At 36.3% G+C, this 20,510-nt stretch overlaps 1 protein-coding gene and 1 long non-coding RNA gene across 2 annotated transcripts in view; one reads left to right on the forward strand and one right to left on the reverse strand.

Moving 5' to 3' along the window:
* Nucleotides 1-20,510, forward strand: part of SEMA3A (semaphorin 3A) — a 332,422-nt gene that overhangs the window by 18,261 nt on the left and 293,651 nt on the right. The gene's annotated exons all lie outside the window — the stretch shown is intronic.
* LOC138688940 (uncharacterized) lies at nt 8,665-12,284 on the reverse strand. The gene is made up of 2 exons (XR_011327719.1): nt 12,030-12,284; nt 8,665-11,649 (listed from the first exon to the last, which is right to left on the reverse strand). It is a non-coding gene; the product is annotated as an uncharacterized lncRNA (long non-coding RNA).

Raw genomic sequence — 20,510 nt, forward strand, 5'->3', positions numbered from 1 at the left:
ACTAGTATATAGTTCCTTTAGGGGGAAAAAAAAAAAAAAGTAACAAAACCCAGGGAGGCTGCTGGATAGACAAGTTTGTATATCTTCATCTTGACTACTATATTAGGTCCAGTGATGCTACTGGTCTGAAGAGTTACCTGATAATGAGATGATTCTCTAACACATATATTCTGTTTATTTGAGGCATCTGCCAAAACTCTTCAGAATATAATAGCCACCATCTTTATTTCTTAGAAAAATGAAGATGGGTGACTCCAGAACTTGTCAGAAAATCATCATAGTTGCACGTAACCACGATCAGAACAAAATATACATATGCAGACGTATACATATATCTATCCTTATATATGTTTATAAAAAACTAACTTAAGTGTTTCAGTATACAGATTTCGCTTTACTAACATTTTATGTTGAATAAAACATAAATATAAAACTGTGCTTAGTTCACAAAGCAAACAAAATTATTTGATTTTCCTCCAAATTGAGTCACCTGAAAGTTATTATTAAATCATGGGATACCAGTTCCTTTCAGGTTCTTTCAAATTCCCCCAAAACAACAAAGAAAACCTCATTAGCTGTTATTCTTCTTAATGTTCATAAAGTTTCCATGTACCTTGAAGCTACTAATTCGCTTAATGAATAATCTCAGATGAATCTAACCAATATGTTTTCTCAGAGAGCTTAAATAACCAGCTATTAGGTATTTAAGAATAACTCTCTATATTTTCAGAGGTGTCCTGACAAATAATTATCCAGTGAGTAGCCATTACTTTCATATGTAGTTTACAATAAACTTGAATGTAACTCTTCTCTTGTTATGTGTCTGCATAATCAAGTCTTAAAACAGGTATCTTTTCATGCTCATGAATGAATTAGAAAAAGGACATTTTTACCCATTGTCACAAAGACCTTTCCAAACAAAAGCATAGCAGAAGCTTAAATATACAGACACAAAGAATTCTAAGAAAGTTCAGGCTAGTCAGCGCTGTCAAAGAAATTTCTTGCAAAGAGGACAGCCTTGATTACTCTGAATAATAATAATGCTGAGGTAAGAGAATTCTTCAAAAATCTGCACTGATCCAACCTTTGTCTTTGCAGTTTGAAGTTCATTGGAGTAGAGTTTGAACTGATGGAGAGATTAGAAGAATGGAATCATTGCTGAAATTCTGCAACCGTTATGAAGCATAAACATTAGGAAATTAATTGATTTTTCCCAACTGAATTGTATATGGTGTGCAATATTTGAGTTGGCAAGACTTAAATAGGTTGGTCATTTTGAAGTAGATCATAACCTAATTTCTTAAAATGATTTTTTTTTCCTTTTCCCATAAGGCTTTTACATTATTTACATAGCCAATGTGGTTTTCCCTATTGTCTTAGACTCTGCTTGTTCACAAAATACAAAATCACATTTCTTCATGCATAAGTGGTTGATTTATGCAGCTGTTCTAATGGCTGTTTTAATGCAAAAAGGATGAAGTGAAATAAAAATGAAATTGGGAATTTTTGTGCTTTTATACTTCAAAATGCATGCTTATGTTGAAAAAATTATGTCAATATTTCACAGTATTAAACTAATTTGTTTATGCAAATACTGATCTGCATACTCACTGCAAATGAGGCATACATTTGTAAAATTGAAAAAGTAGATTAACATGCGAGGAAAGCACATCTTACCAAAAGCCCTTCCTAGTTCCATTCCTAAGAAGTGATGAAGCAATTCCAATGCAAGAGTCTCTCTCACTGGAAGTAACATGTATTTACCAGCCTTAAGCCCCAATGTAACAAGACATTTAAGCATGGGTGTTGGGAAGGGAGAAAAATGTTAACAAAATCTACTCAAACAGAATTTTCAGACTATCCTGCTAGATTGTGGGGGGAGTCTGATTCAACATTTCTACATGCAGTAAGGATTTTTTGCCATTTTCATTCTTTTTTTTCAGGCTGTCAGGCACATTACACAGCATGTGTAATTTGCATTCCACATAATTTATATTTGATGACTTTCATGGTATGCTGTAAGGCCCATACTTACAACTATTCGAGAGTCCATGGGATTGTGAATTGTTAGAGGGGCAAACAATTAAAATTTAATTTATCTATTTTGCTGGTTGTTGATTGTGATGAATACTGTTGTTGTACATGAAGCATGTCAAGCAGCTTTTAAGTTCATATCTGCTAGCCAGGGTGTCTAGCTGCTTTGCTAGAAAGGTTTTCTTGTTACAGCTACCTAGAAGCACATTTTAAAACATTATTTCTAATTAACTTCAGCATGGAAAGAATTCTGCCTGCAGTGACCATATTTTAGTGGAAGTCACTCACAAAGTACAATGAATAGGTTACACAGTGTGTCTGTTTAGAAAAGTAAGGACAAGCCATCTGTTACTTACATTTTTATAATTTTGTGATGACTTTTCAATCATTTGATCCAAGAAAAAAACTACATTGCTCAGCTGAATCAGATAAACCTTGTAAGTCAGAAATCCTGTTACCAACAAGAAACAGAAGCAAGACTTCCATGGTATGGAAGATATTCCAGTCTGTAGGCAGAAGTCTGTACTTCTTCAGAATCTGTGCAAGGCATGTTTAGTCTGCGTCATACACTGTAGCAGAGGTATAAAAACTTATATCTGATATATACTCCAAGTCATCTATAGCTGTAGATCTTGCAGAAATGTTTCTAAGAACGGCAAACAAGCAGGCTAACACATGCCAAAGGTTTGGAGAACGTTGCTGCGCAATTCTCCCCTGCACCATATGAAAAGGATGTAGTGGATGATGGAAGCTGAATGTAACCCATAATTTTTGCCACCTCCTGTTCCTCTCCTCCAGCCCCATTGGGGTGTCCAAAAGGAGCTGAAAATTCTTTGAAGGCCTTCCCGCAAGTTGCTGCCTCCTAAGAAATGGTGATAGCTAGCAGTACTGTGCTACTCTGGAAGAAGGGCAAGCTAAAAGAGGTTGCAATTACTCTTCTGCTCTAGCTTCTGCTGTTGAAGGGCAGACATGCTACAGATCTGATGTAGGAAGGCTATAGAGCTTGCTTTCTTCCACATAAGGAAATCCTTTCCCTGATATTAAATGGAACAAATACAGCTCCGAATGCTTCCTATTCCCATGCTGGTGTGGCATATCATCTGGCCTATATTTATTAACTCCTCTGGAAATCACAGATCAGGGAAACATCCAGATTTTTAGAGGCTGTTGGGTTTTTTACACAAGTAGGCTGGAAGTGTTTCCCTTGAATACTTTTAGTTCTTTTTGGCGTAAAAACGATTTGACTGGGGTCAAAATCAGACCTAGAAACTTAAAGAAATTAAGCTTACAGACAGCTGGCAAAAGCACCATTTCTCCTTGCACATTTATCTTATTCTTCTTGGGGCGCCTGGGGTTAATTAGAAGAACAAAAATTCTGTTAAACAGGGTTTTGTAATGTAGATATGTGTTCTTCCTGGATTTAAAACTCATCGGTTCTACTCTCTGGATAAGTATAAAAGAACTATTCACCTCTTAGTATATTCATTTCATCTCACCATTGACATTCAAGCAACTTGAACACAGCAACAAGTCAACCTTTGGTGATGAGGTGATGAAACACTAATGAGTCTTTAACAGGACTGTTGATGTAACACTATGCTGATTGGATAGTAAGCTATTTATTTTTGTTTTCTACTTATAAACGTGGATTAATAGAATACTTCTTTATATTCCTTATTAATCTGAGGTTTTTTCCTTGCTGAATTTTATTTTGAAGTTTATTGTTCATTTTAATTAGGAAAATGCTTCCCAGTGACAGTCAGGGAAATGGAAAGGATTTGGTAGAAAAAGTAAGATGAAGCAGCACTAGTTTACATAAAAATGGACAAATTAAGCAAGTAAACAAAAATCACCATGAGTCACTTCCTTTTTATCACAAAGATGTCTCCATTTATGTGGTAAGACTTTAAGCATAATTTCCCACTGAAAATTAATGATTTGACTGTTCAGTTGCTGAAAATACTGATTCTCTCTGACCTGTTCTGTGCCGATGGGTGTTTCACATCCTTTGTTCCAAGAAGCATAATATTTTTTGACTATCAATCAAGTTCAACAAAGACGCTCTTTTGATAACAGTTACATCTTTTCTTCAGCGGTAAATTGGATGTATAAAGTTGTTGCATACTGTCAGTTTCTGGTTTGCTCCTCTGTAGTACTTCATGGAAGTTTTACTGATGTCTTGACTGATATCTTATTGAATGAATTTTGATATACTTTGTTTCAGGAAAGGATCAAAATGTATCTTCAGTCTGAAAAGATTAAGATTCTGAAAGTAGATGTCATAAATCCTTAGAGGGTAAAAAGATGCTATAATAGGTGTTTACATAAGCAGAAAGTCTGCCATTTTCACATGCAGCTACTCTAACATCAGTGAGAACTGCACACAGATAACAATGGAGGCTGTAACAATATGCAAGGACAAAGGTATATTTCTTCAAAAATATTTAGGTAATTAAATCCCACTGATGGACTGATTTTTCAACGGCAACCAACCGTCTAGCTTTGGACACTTGGAGGAATTACGACAGTTTTAAAAAATCAGCACCTAGACTGCTTCCAAAAATGTATGACTAGCTATGAAATAACATTCATGGAAATGAAATATAAATTAAAACCAGGATATTTGTTCAACAAATGCTTACCTAAACAGGCTTAAGATTTTCAAAGATTTTCTGTGTGAAAGAGCATGTAATTTGGAAAGATTTGTGTTGAAAAAAAATAAACCACAAACAATGAAAAAGTTTCTGAATTGCATACTAATTTCCAGTCATATTTTCAAGATGATTAGAATCAATACAAAGACAGGGTAGAATGATTGGGCACACAACTGAAAGTCTTTTGTAGTTTGAAAAACTGCAGCCTCTTTATTAGTTGAGAAGTCACTTGAGAGGACACACAACTGGACACCTTAAAACAATATACTGCATCCTTTCACATTCATAAATCTATTCTTGTCTTTGTCCTGCAAGCAGTCTTTTCTCATGTGTGATCATCTTTCCAAGTATTAGTCAGAAAATGTTTATCTTTTTTTAGCAACATATTTGCCTTTCCTTTGTTTTTCAGTTTCTATTATTCTGTCTTTAAAAAAAGATCGTGAACATTTTAATTGGATTCAAAAGTCTGGATGTGTAGATTGATTTAATACAGTACATTTCACTCCATGGAAAATATGATTTCCAGGGAGAAAAGGTCTTCAAACTTTTTTTTATTTTTCTTAAATCAGAACAAGATATTTTAAATTACAGATGAAATAAGGTGGCTCTGAAAATTACATGGAGTCTGCTTATCTTTAGGAGTCTGTGTTTAAAATTAATTCTAAAGTGTGAGGCTGTAGATTTGGGGATTTTTAACAAAGGTCATCGAAACATTAAATGAATTCCAGCATTGTGATTTCTTATTGTTACATATGGTATATAAAAACCAGAATCTTTGGATGGCATACTCTAAAGAGCTGAGAAAACTGATTATTCTCTAAACTTTGATATAGGCCCAATCTAGAGTCAGCCCAGAAAATGATATCTTCTAACCCCTAAGAGGTAACATTTTATTCAGCAACAGTAATGGCAGGAAAAACAACAACTTTTTTATTTAAAGGTGGTGCTTAATAAAAGTTTGAATAAGATACAAGGCTTATATATAGCCTCTGCAGTAACAGAGGATTGCTTTTGTTAATGCCTGAGGTTTTGTCCACTGCCACATGCCTGTTTCCCTAATAAATCCATTGGTATCTATTTTCAAATAATTGCTTCTCTTCTATATAGTATAACATATTTTAAGCATAATTTATTTAATTTATGGTGTATCTCAGATTACATCATCCCACAGCACATATTTAAATATCCAAGAAGTTATATTGCCGTATACATCCACTGGGACAAATTCTCCTCTAGTATATATACCAAGAGAAATCTTGTATGAGGAAGTCTACATGGAAGTCAATTAAGTGGCAATCATTTACAGCACTTAATTTTACCATTAAACTCTAAGCAGGGACCATAATTTTCCAAATATATGTAGACATGTTATGATCAGGAGGTCTCAGTTGGTTAGGGATTCATTCTAGGGGTTATTGAAATACAAATACATGACATTCATAGATTAGAGCAAGAAGGATTTTTCTCAGTGAGTTTCATCCAGAGTTAGGAATGAACTTTATTATGGCAAGTACAAAATCACAGTAAAACCAAATGCAGGAGTACTTTCCCCTCTCCCCCATACAAAACTATTACTTTTACATAGTAGCAGTTGAAAACTAACGTGTGTGTGGACAAACTATTTCATTCTTATGTTCAAACGAGTCACCTGTTAATGTCCGATTCCCTCCTACATGCTATTTAAAACACAACAAACAAACAAACAAAAACCAAAGAAACCCAACCTTCAAATTGTCAGAATATTCTTTAGCTCTTATAACCCGTTATATAGTTCCAGCTTCATGGCCACGTTAGCCTAACATGATAAAGTGTCTATACATGTTCCTCTACTAACATTAACAGGAGAAGGGAAATATGTGACAGTTGCTAAAGATTTACTTCCGAAATCATGCTTCTTATTTGCTTGCACAAACGGTCAAAGGGAGTGATGAATGACCTCTTGCTCTGAGTTCAAGCAAGTTACAAAAGGCAAAGAAAAATGGTACCACTGGTCACTGACAGATGAACTCCCCATTTGTCAATACAGCTTCATTGAAAAAGCAGGTAATAGCTTTGCTAACATCACTGAGAAACTTCTACATCAGCTTTGGCCCACAGCACCTATGTTTTGTTTATAACTACTGCAGAAATGCGTAATACAAGCTTTGCACATTCTCAGGAGCTAATTTCATTAACAGTCAATGGATTATCATAAACTACTGCTGAATTATAGAATACAGTATTGACAAAGAAGGATGAAATAGTGAAGGAACGATAATGAAATACAGTGAGGGCTAATACTTTGTATCTGAGTTGTAGAACCAAGTTAAGTCTCAAAGTATCAAATCCCTCTGAACTTAGAAAAGGCAAACTAAGACTTAGAAATACGGCAGGTTCAACAGCAGCTTTCTTTACATCCAGCTTCGTACTCTAACCTAAAATCCAGATTGTCAGATTAATTAAAAAATTATTACAAATTGATATATTCTGAATCTCACTCAGCTGGTTGACAAAGCCCCTTCCATCTCTGACTGTTATGACATAGCAATGTGTGAGGAAAGAATCAGTTTGCTCCTACTGTTGGTTCCCACCACCCTCCTTTCCAAACCTTTGAGTTCTTTCATCCATTCCTGATGAGTTCAGTCCTCCTTTGACCTCCTCAGTCCTTTCCACTTTTATCAGTCCAACCCAGTATTAAGCTAGAGAAGTTGTGAGGACATACCTCAAGGGTGGAACTGATTCAACAGCAGTTACCTCTAAACCTGTTTATAATCCATTAATATCTTTGCTTCTGTGGAAACAGTTTTGGTCTCTTTCTACTTCCCAGGGGACATACAGCTGTGTTCCAGATCAGTACCATAAGTAGAAGGCTTGTCCCACATTTTTACATGAGACTGAACAGTCCACCTCTGCCTGACACTCCTCTGCCTGGATTATACTCCTTGAGCAGTACATGAAGCTGGTTGGATGTTCTTGATTCCTGAGGCTGCTCAGGCAGCTGGGAAGCCCCACTTCTTCCCAGCTTACACCTCCCACTGCAGCCACTCTTCCATCTGTTGACGTGACGTTTAACCATTTCTTCTCATGATGTAGTACACTGTATTCTGCTGCCTTCCATTGCCTAACAAAAGGACTCTTACTCCTTGGGTCAGAAAAAAATGATGCATCCATACCTGGAACTCTAGTAACCTTACTGTTTTCAATCTCTTTTCCACTGGATATACATATAATCCATCACTTAGAATGACACACTTCTGACAGTGTTTGCAGTGTACTGCTCCAGTGCTGTGTGGTTTACAATGACCTTTACTTTCTGTGCTTTGCAAGAGCTTTAGAAACTCCCACACCAAGTCAGGGGGAGAAGGATGTATAAAGGCTGTAACTTTTCATGGGAGTTAAACAAGATTAGTGTGGGTTGCTAAAACAAAGATACAACCGAGGTGGAGCAACTTATTTGGCAAAGACTCCTTGTTCTTAGATCAGTTTTAGCTTGCAGTCTTTTAACCCGACTTTAACGCTTGCCACTTTTAAGATTTTTTTTTTTTTTCTGAGACTTGTGGTTTTCAGAAACATCATGGGATCAAACTGGGAGGGAAGAAATAATTGTAAGAATTTGAACTGTATCCATAGGGGCTGTTATGTTATAGGAAATTAAGGACTGTGGAGAGAATAAGTCCCAGGCCTCCACCACAGGTTAATTCCCAGGCCTCTACCATGGGTGGCAGAGCTCAGTGCTGAAAGGGGGGATCCAAGGAATGAGTGATGGAGTGAAAAAAGTAGGAGACTTATCATACACAGAAAAGGTAGGACATTTCAGTTTCCTTCAATCCAGGCCCTAGAGGTACAACTGACAGGGTAAACCAGTGAAAGAGTTTGCTGTAAGATCCCAAAGTCAGCGTATTCAAGTATTGATGTAAACAGTCTGGAGAAGACCCAAGCTGTCTGAAGAGATCCTGCCTCGGGTATAATGGGGAAAGACTACAAAAATCTCAGGATGCTGTGAGCTGAACACATTGTTATTCTAATATCAGGTTTTAAGAGAAGAGAGAAGAATACATTAGGATACAATGTTAAATTAGGAGAACTTTATGTCTGACTGGTAGAGTGGGATTCAGTAACCCTCACGTACATGCCTGTTGCCATAAAGGAGCACAAGATTATCTTTTCTTGTCCTCGATCTGCTTCTCCAGTGGGGGCAAGATACTACCCCTTTCTTATTGACATTTCCAGCACCCCAGGAGTCTAAAATGGCACTGAACAGTATTGAAGCAAAGAAAGCTTCACGTAGAGGTTTTAGTGCTAATACAGAGGGAGAGAGGTGACAGTATCCAAGCAAAATTTGCATTTTGGCCCTCCCGTTAATCCCTAGCTCCTCTTCCCCCACTGCAGTACTGAGGACTTGCAAATTCCTAGCATTTCAGGTCTCTTCAGCTCCCTGACCTTGTGCACTGCATATGGAAAGGTGAAGAGAAGTTGTGGTGCTAGGCAATGCCGAAGTGTACGCGCTTATCTTATCTTTGATAGTCCCACAATATGGGGCATGCCCTTGTCACTTGATGCAGTGGGCAGGGGAGAAAGGTTGTCAGGCAGCACTGCGTTGTGACTGCTCCTCCACTTGCTGCAAGCCTTTGCAGTTGTACAGCCTTGCTGCACTTACAAAGCAAGAATTGGTGACCTGGTAAACTATGTCATGTATTTACCACAGAGAACAGTTGGAAACAACAGGGCACGAGAAGGTGCAATGTTTAACAGTTTTATCACAGAACAATCGTATATATTACTGTACACCTTTATGCTCAAAACAGATATCTTTGTCTAGACCTCAAATATATTTAGCCTTAGTGTTTTAATATTAATAAACAAAATATTAGTAATAGCCATGTGCAATTTTACTTTTACTTTTTACTCCAGTAATTTGTAAACCTATGAAGTTTTTATTCAATACACATACATATAGTCCACCATCTTATCAGTGAGTAGATAGTAGATTCCTTTTTATTTTCTTATTGTTTGTGCCATTTTGACATGTTTGATTTTTAATGACTTTTAAATGGCAAAGAAAAAGCATAACAGACTGTCTACAAAACAGCCATTAATATATATGGTAAACTTCAAAGCAATGTAAAAATGGTCAGATTCTGTTAAAAAGACCTCTTTTTTAAATGCATTTAATTCTTTTCACACTACTCTAGGATCAGTCCAGTAGGATATGTCTTCATTTGATAGCCTTAATCTATATCTTCTTTGTGGTTAAGCTCTGATAGCCTTTTTGGCCTCTGTTTAGAAGCTCATATCAGACCTGTCCACTCTTCTAAATATACCCTGATCCATGTCTCTATTTTTGTATACGAAACAGCCCAGAAATTAACTGTCAAGCTCTGTACATTCAGTTCAAAGACATAAAACTGGCAGGATTGTTACTTTGCTGATGCTACATACACACAAGTAGAAAAGAAGCTGCAGGAAAGCTAAGGAGAGAGCAACATAGAAAATAAGTGATTTGTATTTAAAAGCAAAGAATAGAAAACAATTTCAAATACCTTAATCTAAATAATTTTTAGAAACGTACTAGATTTTTTACCTTTTTGAAGTTCTCTGTAGAAACCTTCCCTTCCCCCCCTGAGTCTGAAAGTGAAGTCTGATAAAAAGGGAACTTAATCTTTCTTTGAACCCAGTTGGATTTGCACACGATATCTGATTAAAATCTGGCTGTAATGTCACCAAACAAGCTGTAAACTTGCACTCCTCATAATATTAGGAGTCTTTTTGTCCTTTCTTCATGACTGAAAGTTACGTATGGGTTTTTTTCATGGTTTATCTTTTCAGCTGGCCTTCATGAACATACTCCTGAATTCTCCCATAACTGATTTACCTGACCACAGCTCTCTGCAGTGGTTTCTGGGGTGATGCTGCAGACATGCTCACCTTGAACCACTGGTCTTTACGTATTTGAGATCACCAGACAAGGTGGTATGTCCATGTGAAGTACCACAGTGTTTCTGTGGAGAGAAAATCTCAGTTCTGAAAGCAGAATTGTGTCAGTCCCATGGCATGTTGAGTCAAGTGCCAGCCTGATATTGTTACCGTGTTTCAAAGCTGCCACATGCTCAAGTAGGTCATTCGTACCTACAATCTACTATGCTGTTTACAAATAGATGTAACCTCATGATCTAAGAAAGTCTGGGGCAAAACAGGGGACTCAGATGTCCTGACTCACAGCCTTATGCTCTCATTAGTGGGTCATTCTTCCTCTCATCCACAGATCTGGCTGTTTCTAGCTTTCCTCCAAGGATCTCAACCAAAACTCATTGAAGTTAAAATGAAGAATCCCACTGGCATCTGTGGGCTGTGGGTCAGATCCAAAATGAATAAGTTTGGCTTTCAATATTTGTGTTGTGTTATTCCTTATTAAAAACACATTCTTATACTTTTTTTCTTCTCTCTACCATGCATCTATTTGTTGTGTTTTGTCTCTGTTGACACAATACTGGCTGAGGCTGATCAGTACTGTGCCTTCTCCAAATAGGTCACTACAAGAGCAGCAATGCAGAGCTTTGGACATCTTTGAGATGACGTTGGCAGCCTGCTGGCCCTGGTCATATACAGGAAGATAGAGCAGTACTTGCTTCCTCAAAATGTTGTTTGTACCAGAAAGCATACAGAGTAAGCAATCTGTGTTCCCATGCATGCAGAAATAACACTGTGTTGAGTGCTTTAAGGATGATGATTCGCTCACTTCTTGTTTGGACTTTGGCAGTCCAAAAAAGCCAGTTGTAATGTTGCCTTAAGTTTGCGAATTCTCATATTTACTGAGAGCTTACTTCCAGGCACATATAAGATTCATGGTGTTCATATTTCACGCTGCATTTGTTAGGTACATACCATACCATAAATCACCTGGAACAGAAACAATACCACGTGGTGAACTGAAGATCTTCAAAATGAACTGTTCATAAATGAACTGCAGACCATGGCTTATTTCCTGGGGAAAAGAAAAAAAAAATTGTGAACATTTTTTAATTAGGGAAGGCATGAAAATTTCACGATCACTTCATGAATAGACAGAAGGGGAAGAATACTATAGAAGTCACCTTTTGCAGATTTTTGCTATGCTCAGAGTTCTCAAATTTATGAATATCTGTTACATGTTCTGAGTAAATAACATTTTTTAAAAAGATTGTGTATGAATAAAAAAATAAGTTGGCTTCACTCTATTTTCATAAGGGTTTGATCATCCATCCTGTTTACAAATAGCTATGTTAATCATTGCAATCTGAGAATTCAGTGACATTTTAATATAAATAGTTTATGAGTCTAAGCTTTCCTTTAGACCTGGTTCTTATAAACAGTTTGCCTAATTACCTTTCAAGTGTTCCTGGATCTTCTGATTAATGAAGGATCTGTCTTGTGGCTTACACACTAGTTGTTTCAAACCTAGTGACAAATAAAGAAAACAAAATTCTAATATACACCCTAATGTCACAGAAATTCACGTATTCTAGTCTAGAAAGCACCTAAGCACATGGTCAGTTTACAGACATACTTTTTTTTTTTATTTCACTTGAAGTTAAGCAGGTGCTTAAATGAATACACAAGTGTTTTTCTGAATGAGTGGGTTTTTTTTCTGAATCACGGTGCTGCCAGTTGACCAAAACAAAAGTATCTCCATTGTGACATTGCTTAAATATAGGATAGATCTATTACTGTGCCCCAGACAGCTGACAAGCCAGACTAGACGTAATCAGAATGGTCACCACATAAGCAGGAAGAACATCATAGCAGTTGATACCATGCATCTGTATGGGTTTTTGTGGTATATTTAGGTAGACAGGAAAATAGAAGGAAATTAAATGAAGTGAGGCAGTTTGGAGGGCAAAATAAAACAAAGAGGACAAGAAATATGAGATTAAACTGGTAAGGAAGGGAGTTAGAGCAAATGGCTAGGGAAAAACTGAAATACATTAATTCTCAATATAGTGGACCTAATAAGGTGAGTAAAGTTACATGCAGTCTTGCACTAGAAGGTTTTTAAGTTGATCAAAGCACAACATTTGTGGCTTCACTGAAGGCAGAGGATATTTCTTCCCAATAAAAAATAACATTTCCTCCTAAGCACAGTTATATCATTGCCACTGCAAAGAGAAAATATAGCCTTATTCTGGCTTTCAGTGAGTGTTTTTGAGGTTAACAGAAGACAAGTTATTCTTCTAAATATTGGGTACCTCTATAGAATTTGGAAACCTGGGATTTCCACGGTCAGCTGTGTGAGTCGTTGTGTCTCCTGATGTAAAACCTCACAAATCTGTACATCTAAATGAATATTTGCTTGTTGAGATATAAGATGGACTTTGATCTTGTGTTACTTACTTTATTCTACTGAGACAGTTCCTTAATAAAGAGTATATGTTTTTCTGAAAACTGCTGTGAATTCAACACAAAGTATCTGTGTTGACTCAAGTAAAATTCTGCCAATATCTGTCTTGCCCAATCTGACTCCAGTTCAAAACATTCTCCCCAACATGTTTGTTTTCTTCCCCTCCACTTTGATAACTTTGAAGCTGCGAATAACCAAAATTTCATGGAAAGCATCAACTTCCATATTAATAACTATCTTTCAGCATAAAGGAACACTTCCAGGGTTTCTCTTTTTCAAGCTCATCAGAAATATTTGCCAGTAGAGGAAACAGTCTTTGACATCTAATCCGCATGTGGCTTCAAGTAAAAGGAAAGTCAGCTCAATTTCTTCTTCAGTGGTGACTTTTGGTCTTGAAGCTCCTCTGTCTTTCAGTTCCTTTTCACTAGCAGCAAAAAGATATTATGTGTAAGATTAGATAAAAGTTTAATATTTCTCTTTATTGTAAACAAACTTAGCATTTAGAATACTGCATGATATCTCTCTTTGTATAATTGAAAGCTGTTGAAACTAGCTTGCTTATTGAAAAGTACTATTTCTTTATGATAATCCATCCCACACACATGATTCTTGCCTTACTGGAGGGAGGAAATTATGAAAAATGGAGGGATAAATGAGAGGAAGGAAATATGGTGGTAAGAGAATAAAGCCACTTATCACACAGTACAAAAGAAAGCATTTTTTTTGTAGGTGAGTGGAATGTTACTTTGCAATTTGACAGCAAGATAAATCATTAACGATTAGGAATTTGTTTGGTGATGTATAAAACACTGGTGTGTCTGCATGTGAACCATGCATGTAGCCACTCACTGTCACTCTGAATATGCCCTTTAGTGAAGGACACAGAGCCCGATCCTGCTCAAACTGTAGTGCTGAGAATTCTGAATAACTCTTTCAATGCTGGAAGAGTTATTCTAGATGTACTTATAACACAACAAAAACTTAGACTAGTATTAAAAATATATATATATTACTGAAATCAAACACATTCTTAAAGCATAATATAGAGAACTTAATTTATTTTATAAACCAAACATTTGCCAGATAAATGGAAAAGGAACACAGATTGCATTACATCAGCTGTCACAGCCATGAGTAAGATTCGATGTAAATGGAAGATGAAGAAATTGGTAGCAACATTCAGAGTTCAACAGAAATGCTTTTCACTTACTGTTCTGCAGTTTGGCAAATTTGCTTATAAATCACTATAATATCTATTACTGCCTTTACTCTAATCATACTTCTGAAAAAAAAGTGTCAGTAATTATCAAGACCAAAGTCCTAATATATTATAACACTCTGTGCAGACTTCATTTTCGAAACAAAGGAGCAAGTCCAGAAATTTTTAAAATAAGTTGGATTAATGCTTGGAGAAGCTAGAGTCATGTCTGTTTAAGGCTAGATGCTACATTAGCATGAAATAGTGGAAATGGAAGTCCCATATGTGCTTAGATTAATAAATAGTCTCCAAATAGGTTTATGTCTGGCGCATTCAAGAGTATATAGGAAATGTACTCACAGTATGTAAGAAGTCCTAATTGGTGTCTTAATAATAAACCAAACTGGGAAAAAATTGCCTAATAATGCATTTACCATCCAAAGCACTGGTGACAATGTAGTGTAAGAGAGTGTTTTTAAGTCGGGTGTAACTAAATAGAGAAATTACATATTTCAGATTAATCATCACCAGTGTTGGTATCACAGAATTTTGTCTCCTTTAATGAAACCAATTCAGGTTTAAGTGACACTCCACATTAAATGTTATTAATTGTGTCTTTCCTGAATTGACTCCATCTATGTGTAAATATTAATGTTTGAGTATGTTTTATTTATATAAGATCCTTTTTTTTTTTTCCAATGGAAAAGCACATTACCATACGAAGTGCAGAACTTCTCAAAAGCTGAAAAGTACAGACTGATAAATGAAATTGAAATTATGACTGTTGGATATGACTGAGACCAGGAAATTAAAAGACAATATCTTACCAAGACCTTGTTGTTTCAATTATGTCAGCTTTGGTTCAAAGTATGGCTATGAACAAAAAAAATGCCTATGCAGTGGGATTCAACCTGTCTTTTTTTGTCTGTTTTTTTAATGTAGATTTACAAATTTTTAGTACCATATAAGCAGGATTCATCCATACCTTGAGCTCCAGTACTGTTGCTACCTTACTGAAGAATACAGTGCTTTCTTAGCAACCATAACATGAACTAAAAACTAAAAAGTTTGATGTTCAAGTTCCAGGCGAAGGCTCTGTTCTTGAAAAAAATACAGATTTGTCTATATAAATTGGGCTAACTGGATCTGGAAGTAAATGAGAGAAAATAAATAGGAGAACAAGTGCCATTTTCAAGATCTTTTTGTAATTATGAATGTATTATTGCTCTACACACAGAAAGTATTCTTTTTGGTGTCTGAATACAGCCTAGGAACTGGAGTGTTTGCTTTAAAATTTCTGTATAACTGAATATATTCAGATGTGTAGACAAATTATTATATAACACTAAAGGCATTGAATATTGCTTATATTTGAGTTGTAAAAATAGAGTCTCTGTAGAATTATCTATACAAATAATGTTCTTTCCTTTTCTTTAAAAAATGATTCCTTTATGTTCTTCATCACAACAGATATATTCTTCGATTTTTACCCAAATGGGCTCAAAGTTTGTCTTCTGATCACTATTACAATATGTTCCACACATAACAGTCCAGTTACTGGGAACCTCTGATTTCCTGCACCTTGTCCAACTGACCACCAGAACCAAGCAGATTTCCTTGTGAAGTGGTACGTTCCCAGCTGGATACACCATGGAGGACTCTGGATTGTGTAACTGCTCATAGTCCATATCAAATCCATATTACTCATTTCAAGTGTTCTCCTTTTATGTGGCAGCCTGAATTCTAGTTCCAGTCAATGGCAAAACTCCCATTGACTTTCAGGGAAAAAGATTAAACTCTATAATGTGTATTAAATGTTCTGGTAGTCAACTCAGAACTGCAGGGTGGGCTCAGGAATATGTCAGACTAAAAATTCATCCATATGGACAGTGAGAAAAAAGAAAAATACATTCTACAAAAGACACTGCAAAATCCTTTCTTCAGTTGGAGATACATCTGTCATTAAATCAATATTATATTAAATTATTGTTACATGTAAGAGAGGTTAACCTTCCTGCTTATGAGCAAAGACAAAGCTCAGTAACACATATGAACATCCACCTTACTCTCCACTGCCCAATTATTCACTATTTCTCTGACCACATGGGAAGCACAATGCTAAGAAAAGGTTGAATCAACGTTTTAACCTCAGTGTTGAACTTTCATTAGATTGCTAAGATAAGGAGGAATATTTTCAGAATGCTATTATGCATTGCTTTAATTGTATTCTTACTATTTTTATATTGTCAAGACATGAGGTGGGTAGGAATTCCTGAATGCTGTTCCCAACTATATAACCTTAAATACATCCATAAGAAGAAGAAACAAAAAGTAGGCTTAAGATAGCAATTATGACTTTACACATCAGAGCAATTTCACTGAAAAATCCAGGGCCAAAATCATTGTGAAATTACAAGATGTGTAAACACCACTATTTCAGCAGTATTGGTATCATTCTCGTGCATAGCAGTGTTTTAGGCCTGGGGTAATGGGAGACACCATAGTTTTCTTTCATTGCTAATTCAGACAGTATGAGATGAGCATGAAAAAATGAACTGTCTCTGGAGAATACAGAAGAAAAGTCAAGTCTGCCTCTCCCAGACTTGTTGATTCTAGTCTTTCATCTCCCCAGTATAGCTCAGGTATGATTTTTTTTATTTTTTTTATTTTATTAATCACTTTTAAACAAGAAACTTAGCTGGGTAAACTGCCCGCCCCATTAGCTCTAATAGTAAAGTATGCTAGATAAGGACCTGATTTCTTTTAGGATTCTTGCATCTTATATTATATGAAAAGATACATTAACAAAGTTGGTAAATTCTGTTGTAAATGTAAAGGGATGTTTACAATTTTGAAACAAAGAAATCATTTGGAGAAAAGAAATGTCTTATCTGTTGCTTGTCCTCCTCTCCTTCTTTTCTCTTTTCATTTAAATGTTGATTTCCTTGCCCTTCTGTGAAATTTAACATGGAGCCAAAAATGCTGAAAATATTTTCTTTTAAAATGCACTTTGAAATTCTGTCACCTCTTAGAAGTTATATTGCTCATCCTTTGAGTTTGCATGCTCCTGTACTTACCTGAAGTTCCCTTATTCAGTTTCCAAATCACCCATACAATCTTCACTGAATGCAATGAGCTTAAAAAGCTGTGTCAAATAGCCTGGTTATGAGCAAGGCCAATGTTATGTTGCCTAGATGGTGATACACCCTGTCTTGTCATAAAAACAGAAGTTATAAAATGATGAATTCCTCAATGGTAGCCAGAAGAACATGAAAAGAAAAAAAGCTTGATTTAAAAAACAGGTAAATGACTATAGAGATATTTCTAAGAAAGTATTTGGCCAAAATTATGTGAGACAAATGTCTTTGTCTTATATTTGTTGTGCTCTTTAAAGAGGGGTAAATTTTGTTTCCTTAAACTCTTTGTAACAATTTAAAAAAATAAGTTGACCACAGCATATTTTGACAGCTTTTGTAGGACTGGAAGGCTCTTCTGGGAAATAATTGCATGAACAGGGTAACCTTTAGCTGGATAAATACTTCCTCAACTTTAGAGGGCTCTAGCAGGTCAGATATCGCAGGTTTGGAATATTATTTTGAGTAGACCTTTTCACCTTAATAAGGCTACTTTTACTGAATAAATGTTGCAGATCAGAGGGAACATCTTCGCACACACTTAATAGCAGCTTACACATACTTGTCTAGATCTCACACTTCTGTAAAACTCCAAGAGTATTTATATTGACTTCAGAGTCTTTTCTCTCTGAGCTTGCTTTGGCCTATCTAGAAGTTCAAGAAGCATCAGTAAGTTCAAATTCCCTTGACATTTTTGAAGGGTTTGTGTCACGAACCAAACTGCATTTTAACAAAGTGTCCTTGTTCAGCTGTTTTGCTGTTATTTTATTTGCTTTTTTTAAATGAAACAAAAATAAAAGTTGAGGTAAGTTTCTGGTGCAGGACTGGCAATTCTACATTTCTCTGTGACTTATACAGCATGTTGCAAATAGGTAGTGTTTAGCACATAAGTGATATAAGAAAAGCATATATGACTTTTGTCCCTTGAAGTCTAATTATTATTTTTTTAAATATATATAAACATCAGTCAAGTTTGCATCAGGCCCATCTGGTTCTAAATGTGAAGGAATCTCTCAGACAGGATATTTTTCAGTTCAAGGGGTCTGTCACTATGTTTTGAAGCTCTTAACAGACAACTTCTAAGGAAAGGATGAGGATTCTCTGCTCTCTTGTAAATTACGTCAAGTGGGTGGATCGCCCATTTTATTTGCGTCTCGCTTAAATCACTGCTGAGCAAAACCTGCCTTCAGATAATGTACACAAAAGAAGGAGCTTTAGGGGGATTTCCAAGTGACAAGCACCGTTACTAATAAATTGTCTCAGAATGTAAAAATGTGACCCTCTCAGGTGGTTCAGCCACGATGTTTGCAAACTGTGACCAAGTATCAGATTCCTGCCTCTTTGCTAAGTGTTCACCACGGAACAATACAGGGCTGCAACTTCTCACTCCAGCTCTGATTGTGTAGACCATAATTAAGGATTTGGACGAGGATGAATGGCAAAGAATGCCACTGTGCAATTGGCTGTAACCAATGCGACCTGAACTGATCCTGTATTTGGGGGGGAAAAAAAAGGAAAAAAAAAAAGAGAAGGAGGGAAAAAATGACCTCTTGTACCCTCTTCTGTGATCCGTGTATGTAGTTAGCACGGACTCCCCTGCCAGGCTTTTCATCGCTGTGCTTTTAAAACCATTAGCTTGCTTTGTAGTCTTAGCAAGACATACATTTTTGAGCTATCATAAATGAAATCTTAGAAGATACCTTTCAACGTATGCCAGGCACAGTTAAAAAAGAAAAAGACCATTATGGTTCTTTAAAGATGGGGAAAAAAACCTCAGGGTGAAACGGTGCAGACATTTTGTAGAATATGGAAAGTTTGAAAGGAGTTAACATAGAATAAAGGGACACAAGAAAACATGGCTGTGTTACATAGAGTGGAGACGACCTGGACAGACTATAGTTTTAGTAGGTTTCTTTCCCCCTTTAAATTAGTTTTCATCTTCTGTGGTAGGCCAGGTTAAGCCACTTTGTGTCCCACTAACTTGTTCCTGCTATTCTTTTCTTTAATAAAAATCAGAATACAGTACCAAAAGGTTGTCTGGTATAATCCAGCTCTTATCTGCTGTCATAGGAGAAAACACATGGCTGGAAAGAATGTATATCTCAATTTATTTAGGAAAAATTTGGTTTATGATTTTTCCAGTGAAAGTTTTATGTGGCATTTGGATAGCACTATGTGGAACAGACTCAGCCTCCCATCTCCCAGATTTCCTCAGTATACAGAGAGATGTGCCAAGACTCTTTACCTGAATCTGGATCTCTGAGTGTAAACTTAGACCAGACATAGAACTTTTATGATTCATATTGACTGTGGAAAGGTTTTTTTATTGTACTTGATGTGTTTTGTTAGGCTGGCACATTGTGAACTGGGTAGGTCAGAACTCTCCTGCGCTCATATGCTGGATGCTATGGTTTACTGATTTCACTGAAAAACAAACAGGCAGATTTTAACGTTTTAGATCCTGCTTGTAGTCAGGAGTGGTAGAAATCAAGTTCATTTTGCAGCAGAGGGGAGCATATATATACACCAGTGGCAGATGTCTGTGGCACGCTGAATCAGAGTGAGGAAGACACCAAGCTCTTTTTCTCTTTTTATAGTAAACATCTGGGAAATCTGGAGGAGTCAGGGCCCCTCATGGTACAGCTGCTTCTCTCCTAGAGCAATAAACAATAAAAATCCTGTAAGAAAATAAGTAGCTGTTTTAACTGAAAGAAACACAAATATTTGATTCAGTGAGAAACACAAGAAAAGCCTTGAACAGGTTCATTTATGGAATAGTTGTAGTGTATACAATACTTTGATTTCACTTTTCTGGCTTTATTTCCCCTGTGATTTTTTATTTTCTTATCTTTTTTAGTCATGCAGATTTACTGGGGGGTGGAACCAGGAAAGGACGGGACGGGACACCCAAACTGCTTTTCTCTTCCTGTCTTCTGCCTGTTTGGAATACACAACTCCTTAAAGTCCTACCCTCCTTATACTCTGTAATGGTGTTTGATCTACCTGTGTCAATTCCCTGAAGTCAAACACACTTTAAAAAGAACACCTTGAGCTTAGGACTACTGAGCCTTGATCTCGTCCAGACTGTCCTCTATGCAGGATAAATCCACAAAGGGAAAAAGATTCCAACTGACAAG

Source organism: Haliaeetus albicilla, chromosome 14 (assembly GCF_947461875.1).
Source record: "Haliaeetus albicilla chromosome 14, bHalAlb1.1, whole genome shotgun sequence".
Taxonomy (NCBI): domain Eukaryota; kingdom Metazoa; phylum Chordata; class Aves; order Accipitriformes; family Accipitridae; genus Haliaeetus; species Haliaeetus albicilla.